A 10,193-nucleotide genomic window follows, 5' to 3' on the forward strand; every position below is an offset into this window, starting at 1 on the left:
GATTTTTATATATAGTAAGTTGGTTCGCTCAGTAGGCTGGACGGGTGCCTTGTGATTGGGAGCGACGCCAGCAGCACTTTTCAATTACTGTACCGGTGGGCATAAGTATGGGTGTCACGGTAGCACAGTGGTTTGCACAGTTCCTGCACAGTGCCAAGGTCACTGCATCTATACTCAGCTTGGATCACTGTCTGTGTGGCCGCTGCATGTTCTCCCGTGTCTGCGTTTGTTTTCTCCGGGTGCTCCAGTTCCTCTCACGAGACCAGAAAGATGCCCCATGAGTTGAAGTGGACATTCTGTATTATCCAGCCATGTACCTGAACCAGGTACCGGAATATGGCAACACTGGGCTTTCCACAATAACTTTATTACAGTGTTAATGTAGGCCAACCTGTGACAATAAAGATTCATATTACTGACTGCCCAATAACTGAATGTCACCAGGTTTCAAAGTTTGTAAACAATTACCTTTCTTAATATCAATAATTATAATTAACTATACAGCAAATGCAACTCGTTTACTATGATCAAATTCCAAGTCGCGCCCCATGACCTTCAACTCGCCCGCACCATTGGCACACAGAGCACAAACAAACAAACACAAAGGGGAAAAGAAGGCTGTCAAAAAACGATGTATGTGAAAATGATAGAACGTTTGGTGTAACGTGCGCCTGTGGTGCAATTGTTGTGCGTGCGGGATTTATACAATAGTGTAAACAGCGAGCAATGCCGAGATTGTGAGATTGACCCTCACCTGGAGCAGATGTTTTCATACAGGAAGTTGGTTTGCTCTATTGCTGGACGGGTGCCTTGTGATCTGGAGGGATGCCAGCAGCACCAGTTCAATGTCTGCACCACTTGAGATTCTTATGGGCGGCACGGTAGCACAGTGGTTAGCACTGTTTCTTCACAGATCCAAGGTCACAGGTTCTATACTCAGCTTGGTCACTGACTGTGTTGACTGCACGTTCTCCCGTGGCTGCGTTCATTTTCTCCGGGTGCCCCGGTTCCTGCCACGAGACCCGAAAGACCTGTTAGCTGAATCAGACATTGTTTATTATCCAGCCGTGTACCCGAACCAGGCACCAGAATGTGGCAACTCTGGGCTTTCCACAATAACTTTATTACAGTATTAATGTAAGCCTACTTGTGACAATAAAGATTAATATTAGTGGCTGCCCAATAACTGCATGGCACCAGGTTTCTAAGTTTAAAACAATGATCTTTATTAGTAACAATAACTATAATTTAATATGCAACTCGTTAACTATATTAAATTCCTACCCCCGCCCCCATGCCACTCAACTCGCCCGCAGCATTGACACACACGGCACAAACAAACAAACACAGAGGGGAAAAGACGGCTGCCAAAAAACTACGAAAGGAAAATGATAGGCTTCTTGTTGAAATGTGCTCCTCTGGAGCAATTGGTGAGCGCGCGGTACTTACAGAACAGTGCAAGCAGCAAGAAATGCTGTGATTGTGAGTTCGACTCTCACCTGAAGCAGAAATGTTAATATAGGAAATTGGTTTGCTCAGTTGGCTGGACGGGTGCCTTGTGATTTGGTGCGACGCCAGCAGCACCAATTCAATGTCTGCAGTGGTTGAGCTTCCTGGGGGCGGTACGGTAGCATAGTGGTTAGCACTGACAGTTCACAAGGTCACAGACTCTATACTCAGCTTGGTCACTGTCTGTGTGTCCACTGCACGTTCTCCTATCTCTGCGCTCATTTTCTCCAGAGGCTCCGGTTCCTCGCACAAGACCCAAAAGACGTCCCATGAGCCGAAGAGGATATTGTGTATTATCCAGCCGTGTACACGAACAGGTACTGGAATGTGGCAACTCGGGGCTTTCCACAATAACTTTATTACAGTGTTAATGTAAGCCTACTTGTGACAATAAAGATTAATATTAGTGACTGCCCAATAACTGCATGTGACCAGGATTCTAAGATTAACCACAATAATCTTTATTAGTACCAATAACTATAATTAAATATGCGCCAAATGCAGCTCGTTAACGATGTTCTTGTCTGGGAACTTGGTTTGCTCAGTTGCCGAGACGGGTGCCTTGTGATTTGGAGCGAAGCCGGCAGCACTTTTCAATTACTGTACCGGTGGAGATTATTATGGGTGACACGGGAGCACAGTGGTTAGCACTGTTTCTTCACAGTGCCAAGGTCACTGGTTCTATACTCAGCTAGGATTACTGTCCAATAACTGCAAGTGACCAGTATTCAAAGATTATCCACAATAATCCTTATTAGTACCAATAACTATAATTAAATATGCACCAAATGCAACTCGTTAACGATGATCAACTTCCCATCCCCGCCACCAGGCCCCTCAACTCGCCCGCACCAGTTACACACACTGCACAAATAAACAAACACAGAGAGGAAAAACAACGCAAGTAAAAACGATTGGACATTCAGTATCACGTGCTCCAGTGGCGCAATCGGTTAGCGCACGGCACTTATACAGCAGTGCCACCAGCTAGCTATGCCGAGGTTGTTAGTTCGACCTTCACCTGGAGCAGATATTCTTATATAGGCACTTGGTTTGCTCAGTTGGCTGGACAGTTGCCTTGTGATTTGGAGCGACGCCAGCAGCACAGTTCACTTACTGTACCGGTTGATATTATGATGGGTGGCACGGTGGCACCGTGGTTTGCACTGTTTCTTCACAGTGCCAAGGTCACTGGTTCTGTACTCAGCTTGGATCTCTGTGTGTGTGGCAAGTTCTCCTGTGTCTGCATTTGTTTTCTCCGGGTGCTCCAGTTCCTCTCACGAGACTAGAAAGACGTTAGTCGAAGTGTAGATCCTTATTATCCAGCCGTCTACCTGAACCACACCGGCACAAACAAACACCAAGGGGAAAAGAGGATTGTGCGACGTTCGACACATGATCCTCAATCATGGAGGACAAAATGTTGGCCAGCAGTTTGGTGTCCACATTCATCAGGGTTATCGCCCTGTAGGACCCACACAGCTTTGGGTTCTTGTCCCATTTCAGGATTTGCGAAATCGTGGCTTGCGTTATCGTCTGGGGCAGAATCCTTCTTTCCCTTGCCTCGTTAAACCCCTTCATCAGCAATGGTCCCAATATCCCAGATAATTTTGTAAAGAAGTCCGCTGGGTACCCGTCCGGCCCCGGGGCCTTACCCAACTGCATGGCCTACATGCCCTCCACTATCTCTTCCAACTCGATTGGGGTCCCCAGCCCTTCCACCAGCTCCCCGTGCACCTTCGGGAAAGTCAGCCCCTCCAGGAAGTGCCTCATCCCCTCCGGCCCCGCAGGGGGTTCTGACCTGTACAACCTGCGGTACAAATCCTGAAATGCCTCACTCACCACTGCCGAGTCCCTAACTAAGTTCCCATCCCTGCCGACAACTTTCCCTGTTTCTCTAGCTGCCTCCCTCTTTCTGAGCTGCTGTGCAAGCTTTCTGCTGGCCTTCTCGCCATCCTCGTATATTGCCCCCCTCGCCTTTCTAGCTTTTCCACTGCCCTCCCAGTGGTTAACTAGCCAAACTCCGCCTGTAGCCTCTGCCGTTCCCTTAAAAGCCCTATCTCTGGAGTCTCCGCGTACCTCCTGTCAACTTGTAGAATCTCTTTTACCAGTCGGTCCATCTCTTCCCTGTCCGTCCTGTCCCTGTGAGCCCGGATCGAGATCAGCTCTCCTCTCACCACTGCCTTCAGCTCATCCCAGACCACTGTTGCTGAGACCTCCCCCATATCATTTACCTGCAGGAAATTCAGCATGCATTTCTTCAGCCTCTTGCACACCTCTTCGTCCACCAATAGCCCTACATCCAACCTCCATTGTGGGCGCTGATTGCCATCTGTACTAACCAGCAGGTCAACCCAGTGTGGAGCATGGTCCGAGATCATAATTGCCGAATACCCCATGACAACCAGCCCTGCCAGCAAGGCCCAACCCAAAACAAAGAAATCGATCCGAGAGTATACCTTTTGTACGTGGGAGTAGAAGGAAAACTCCTTTACCCTTGGCTGCCTAACTCTCCATACCACCCTCCCTCCCCCATCTGCTCCATGAACCCTTTCAGTTCCTTCGGTGATTGTGATTTTGAGCATGACCGGTCCAGGCCGGGATCAATAACTGTACTAAAGTCCCCTCCCATGATCAGTTTTGCGCGAGTCTCGGTCCGGTATCTTTCCCAACATCCTCTTTATAAATTCCACGTCATCCCAATTTGGTGCATATACATTAACTAGCACTACCTTCATCCCCTCCAGCTTGCCACTAACCATAATATATTGATCCCCCACATCCGAAACTATTCTACCCACCTCAAATATCACCTGCATATTAATCAAGATCGCAACCTCTCTAGTCTTTGCATCCAGCCCCGAGTGGAAAACCTAACTGACCCAGCCTTTCCTCAATCTAACATGGTCCACTACTCTAAGGTGCGTCTCCAGTAGCATTACCACGTGCGCCTTCAGTCCCCTCAGGTACGCGAACACATGTGCCCTCTTAAATAGCCCATTTAACCTTCAAACTTTCATGTGATCAGTCTAGTTGGGGGACAAAGTGCCCCCCCCCCCCTCCGCCGATCAGCCATCCCCTTTCTTGGGCTAGCCTCCAGCCCATGCGCCACGCCTCCTCTGGCCCGCCCCCCGGTGGCCCCCGCCACTGACCTCCTCACTGTCCCTCCACCAAAGTCCCTCCCTCGTCAGCAGCACCACTCCCCCATCCCCCCTTGCAACACTACTCTAAAACCTAACCCATATAGTAAACTAAACATATGCACACATCCCACTGCCCTTCTGTGACCTAGCTCACCCAGCTAGCTTGGTGGCCCCCGCCCCCGGCTCCAAAATGTCTCCCACCTATTGTTCCCTCACTCCCCTGCCCCCTCCCGCTCGTACTAACAAATTCCCTCGTCCAACAATCCCCACACAATCACCCAGCTGCAAAAAAAGAACCACCACCCACCGAAACTCAAACAAGCACGTCTCCACCCCACAAAAGTGCACATCAATGAAAAAAGATATTGCCAACATCCACCGAAAAGAAAACGCGCAAACAAAAAAGCTTTCCCCCTCCCTTCTTAAACCGAACTCAAAAACAGAAGAGAAAAAATAAAATAGGAAAAAAACAAATTTAAACAAGGGGCCCAATATAGGGCAACACCCTCAAAGTTCAAAAGTTCACAGTCCACCGCCAGTCCTTTTCTTTCAACCAAGTCGAGTGCATCTTCGGGTGACTCAGAATAATGATGCTGGTCCTCATAAGTGACCCAAAGGCGAGCCGGATACAGCAGTCCAAACTTCACCTGTTTCTTGAAAAAGATTGACTTAATTTGGTTGAAGCCTGCCCTTTTCCTAGCCACCTCCACACTCAGGTCCTGGTGCACCCGCAGGATACTGTTGTCCCACTTACAGCTCCGCATTCGCTTGACCAACTGAAGAATACATTCCTTGCCCAGGAACCTGTGGAATCTCACCACCATTGCTGTTGGATGGTCCACCCTGTCCACCTCCAAGGGTTGGGAGAATGCCCCCTCCCCCAGCAAACTTTCGAACATACCCTCTACATATGCCCCAGCATCCGCTCCGGGAGCTTGGTAACTCTTAAGTTGTGCCAGTGGGACCTATTCTCTAGGACCTCCACCTTCTCCAGAAGCCTTTTCTGCTGGTCCCGTAGCATCCCCACCTCCAGCTCCACCGCTGTTTGATGCTCCTCCTGCTCTGCCAGCGCCTTCTCAATCTTCTGGATCGCCCGATCGTGGGCGTCCAATCTGCTCCAGCCGATCAATCAACTATTTAATCGGGTTCAGACAGTCCCATTTCTGCTTGGCAAAGCCGTCCTGGATGACCTGGACCAACTGCTCCATTGAGCGCTGCACCGACACCCCAGAGGTCAGGTCCTCGGCCATGCTGTCTCCGGCTGCAGCTTCAGCACAGCTCTTGTCTATCTTCCTATTTCTGCCTTTTCATGCACTTCTGGTTCTTTTCTCCATACACTGATACGTGGAAATGGTGCCCAATTGCCCCAGCCTTCGAATTCACCGTTTAAAACCAGAAAAAAGTCTGGGGGAAAGGTCCAAAAGTCCGACCAGAGCGGGAGCCACCAAATGTGCGACTTACTCCTTCAAAGCCGCCACCAGAAGTCGGAATTTGATCATAGATGTTGAGACTGGAGAAGGGTGTGTAGATAGCCTGGGACATATTGAGATCCAAAAAGACGAGGTGTTGGGCGTCTTAAAAAATATTAAGGTAGATAAGTCCCCAGGGCCTGGTGGGATCTACCCCAGAATACTGAAGGAGGCTGGAGTGGAAATTGCTGAGGCCTTGACAGAAATCTTTGAATCCTCACTGTCTTCAGGTGATGTCCCGGAGGACTGGAGAATAGCCAATGTTGTTCCTCTGTTTAAGAAGGGTAGCAAGGATAATCCAGGGAAATGGGTGACTTTAACTTTCCAAACAGTGATTGGAACCTCTATAGGTCGAACAGTTCAGATGCGGCGGCTTTTGTACAGCGTGTGCAGGAGGGTTTCCTGACACAATCTGTGGATAGACCGACAAGAGGCGGGGCCGCATTGGATTTGGTACTGGGTAATGAACCGGGCCAAGTGTTAGATTTGTTTGTGGGAGAGCACTTTGGAGATAGTGACCACAATTCGGTGACTTTCACTATTGCAATGGAGAGGTTTAGGGCCATACGGCCGGGCAAGGTTTATAATTGGGGAGGCGTAATTATGATGTGTGATTAGGCAAGAATTAGGGAGCATAAGATGGGAACAGAAACTGTCAGGGAAAGGCACAAATGAAAAGTGGAGCTTGTTCAAGGAACAAATACTGTGTATCCTTGATAGGTATGTCCCTGTCAGGCAGGGAGGAAATGGCCATGTGAGGGTACCATGGTTCACAAAAGAGGTTGAAAGTCTTGTCAAGAGGAAAAAGGAAGCATATGTAAGGATGAGAAAACAAGGTTCAGTTGGGTCACTTGAGGGTTACAAGGTAGCAACGAATGAGCTAAAAAAAAGGGCTTAGGAGAGCTAGGAGGGGGCATGAGAAGTCCTTGGTGGGTCGGATCAAGGAAAACCCCAAGGCTCTTTACTCTTATGTGAGAAATAAAAGAATGACCAGGGTGAGGTTAGTGCCGGTCAAGGACAGTAGTGTGAACTTGTGCATGGAGTCAGAAGAGATAGTAGAGGCGTTGAATGAATACTTTTCTTCAGTGTTCATCAAGGAGAGGGGCCTTTTTTTTGAGGATGAGAGTGTGATACAGGTGGGTAGGCTGGAGGAGATAGATGTTCTGAGGAAGGATTTATTAGCAATTTTGAAAAACCTTAGGGTCGATGGGATATACCCTAGGATTCTTTGGGATTGCAGAGCATTTGGCTTTGTTCTTTGGGTCCTCACTGTCCGCGGGATAGTGCCAGAGGACTGGAGAGTGGCGAATGTTGTTCCTATGTTCAAGAAAGGAAATAGGAATGACCCTGTTAATTATAGGCTGGTTAGCCTTACTTCGGTGGTTGGTAAGTTAATGGAAAAGGTCCTGAAGGATAGGATTTACGACCATTTGGGAAGATGCAGCTTCATCGGGGATAGTCAACACGGATTCGTGAAGGGTAAGTCTTGCCTCAAAAATTTGATTGAATTCTTTGAGGAGGTAACTACGTGTGTATATGAAGGTAGAGCAGTTGATGTCGTATACATGGATTTAATAAGGTGTTTGATAAGGTTCCCCATGGTTGGCTCCTGAAGAAAGTAAGGAGGTGTGGGACAGAGGGAAATTTGGCCAATTGGATAAGTAACTGGCTATCACATAGAAGACAGAGGGTGGTGGTGGATGGAAAATTTTCAGACTGGAGACCAGTTACCAGCGGTATACCACAGGGATCAGTGCTGGGTCCTCTGCTATTTGTGATTTTTATCAATGACTTGGAGGAGGGGGATGAAGGGTGGGTCAGTAAATTTACTGATGACACCAAGATTGGTGGAGTAGAGGATGAGGTGGAGAGCTGTTGTAAGCTGCAAAGAGACATTGATAGGTTGCAGAGCTGGGCCAAAAAATGACAGATGGTGTTTAACCCTGATAAGTGCGAGGTGATTCATTTTGGTAGGAAAAGTTTGAATGCGGATTACAGGGTCAACGGCAGGGTTCTGAGGAATGTGGAGGGACAGAGATCTTGGGGTTCATGTCCACAGATCTCTGAAGGTTGCCACTCAAGTGGATAAAGCTGTGAAGAAGGCCGAGAGTGTGTTAGCATTTATTAACAGGGGGCTTGCGTTTAAGAGCCGTGGGGTTATGCTGCAATTGTACAGGACCCTGGTGAGACCACATTTGGAGTATTGTGTGCAGTTCTGGTCACCTCACCATAGGAAAGATGTGTAAGCATTGGAAAGGGTGCAAAGGAGATTTACCAGGATGCTGCCTGGTTTGGAGGATAGGTCTAATGAGGAAAGGTTAAGGGCGCTGGGGCTTTTCTCTTTGGATCAGCGGAGGATGAGGGGCGACTTAACAGAGGTTTATGTGATGATGAGGGGGATAGATAGAGTGGACGTTCAGAGACTATTTCCTCGGGTGGATGTAGCTGTTACACTGGGACACAACTATAAGGTTCAGGGTGGGAGATATAGGAGGGATGTCCGAGGTGGGTTCTTTACTCAGAGAGTGGTTAGGGTGTGGAATGGACTGCCTGCTGTGTTAGTGGAGTTGGACACTTGAGGAACTTTCAAGCGGTTATTGGATAGGCACATGGAGCATACCAGAATGACAGGGAATGGGATAGCTTGATCTTGGTTTCGGACAAGATTCGGCACAACATTGAGGGCTGAAGGGCCTGTTCTGTGCTGTACTGTTCTATGTTCTATGTTCTACCACGCACTAACTGATTGTGCCACTGCAGCACATGATATCAAGACTTCTATCATTTTACTTTCGTTGTTTTCTTTGACACCCCTCTTTTCCACTCTGAGTGTGTGTGTTTCAATTGTGTCTGTAAAATGTGCGGGCGCGTTGATGGGGAGGAGGTTGGGGGGAAGGAATCTGTTAATACATAACAAATTGCATTTGCTGCATTTTTAATTGTAGTTATTATTAATAAGGATAATTGTCTTCAAACTTATAGACCTGGGCAGTTATTGGGCAGTCAAAAATAACATTAATCTTTATTGTCACACATAGGCTTACATTAAGAGTGCAATGAAGTTACTGTGAAAAGCCCCTCGTTGCCACATTCCAGATCCTGTTGGGGAACACGGAGGGAGAATTCAGAATGTCGAAATTACCTAACAGCACAACTTTCGGGACTTCTGGGAGCAACCAGAGCACCCGGAGAAAACCCACGCAGAAATGTGGCGAACGTGCAGACTCTGCGCAGACAGTGACCCAAGCTGGGAATAGAACCTGTGCCTTGGCACTATGAAGCAACATTGCTGACCACTGTGCTACCATGTCAACCACAATAATCTCAACAGGTACAGCAATTGAACTGAATGTCCTCTCGGCTAAGTCTTTCGGTTCTCGTGAGAGGGACCGGTGCACCCGGAGAAAACGAACGCAGACACGGGAGAACGTGCAGAGGCCACACAGACAGTTACCAAGCTGAGCACAGAACCTGTCACCTTGGCACTGTAAAGAAACAGTGCTAACCACTGTGCTACTGTGCCGCCCATAATAATCTCAACCGGTACAGGCATTGAACTGGTGCTGCTGGCATCGCTCCAGATCACAAGGCACCCTTGCAGCCAACGAAGCAAACCAACTTCCTATATGAAAACATCTGCTCCAGGTGAGGGTTGAACTCACAGTCTCGGCATTGCTCGCTGTTTGCACTGATGTATAAGTACCGCACGCTCACCAATTACGCCACAGGAGCACACTACATCAAAAGTCCTACCATTTTTACTTTCATTGTTTTTTGACACCCCTCTTTTCCCCTCGGTGCTTGCTCACTGTCTGTGTGGCCCCAGCACGTTGTCCCGTGTCTGTGTTCGTTTTCTCCGGGTGCTCCAGTTCCTCTCACGAGACCCGAAAGAAAACCCACGTAGAAATGTGGAGAACGTGCAGACTCTGCGCAGACAGTGACCCAAGCTGGGAATTGGACCTGTGCCTTGGCACTATGAAGCAACAGTGTTACCCGAAGAGGACATTCTGTATTATCCTGTTGTGTACCGAACTGGTACCGGAATGTGGCAACTCGGGGCTTGCCACGATAG

At 48.4% G+C, this 10,193-nt stretch overlaps 1 non-coding gene across 1 annotated transcript; it reads right to left on the reverse strand.

The window, feature by feature from the left end:
• Positions 1–9,758: 9,758 nt before the first annotated feature.
• Positions 9,759–9,853, reverse strand: trnai-uau (transfer RNA isoleucine (anticodon UAU)). Its single transcript has 2 exons — positions 9,816–9,853; positions 9,759–9,794 (listed from the first exon to the last, which is right to left on the reverse strand). It is a non-coding gene; the product is annotated as a tRNA-Ile (tRNA).
• Between the last annotated feature and the right edge of the window lie 340 nt (positions 9,854–10,193).

Source organism: Scyliorhinus torazame, chromosome 5 (assembly GCF_047496885.1).
Source record: "Scyliorhinus torazame isolate Kashiwa2021f chromosome 5, sScyTor2.1, whole genome shotgun sequence".
NCBI lineage: Eukaryota > Metazoa > Chordata > Chondrichthyes > Carcharhiniformes > Scyliorhinidae > Scyliorhinus > Scyliorhinus torazame.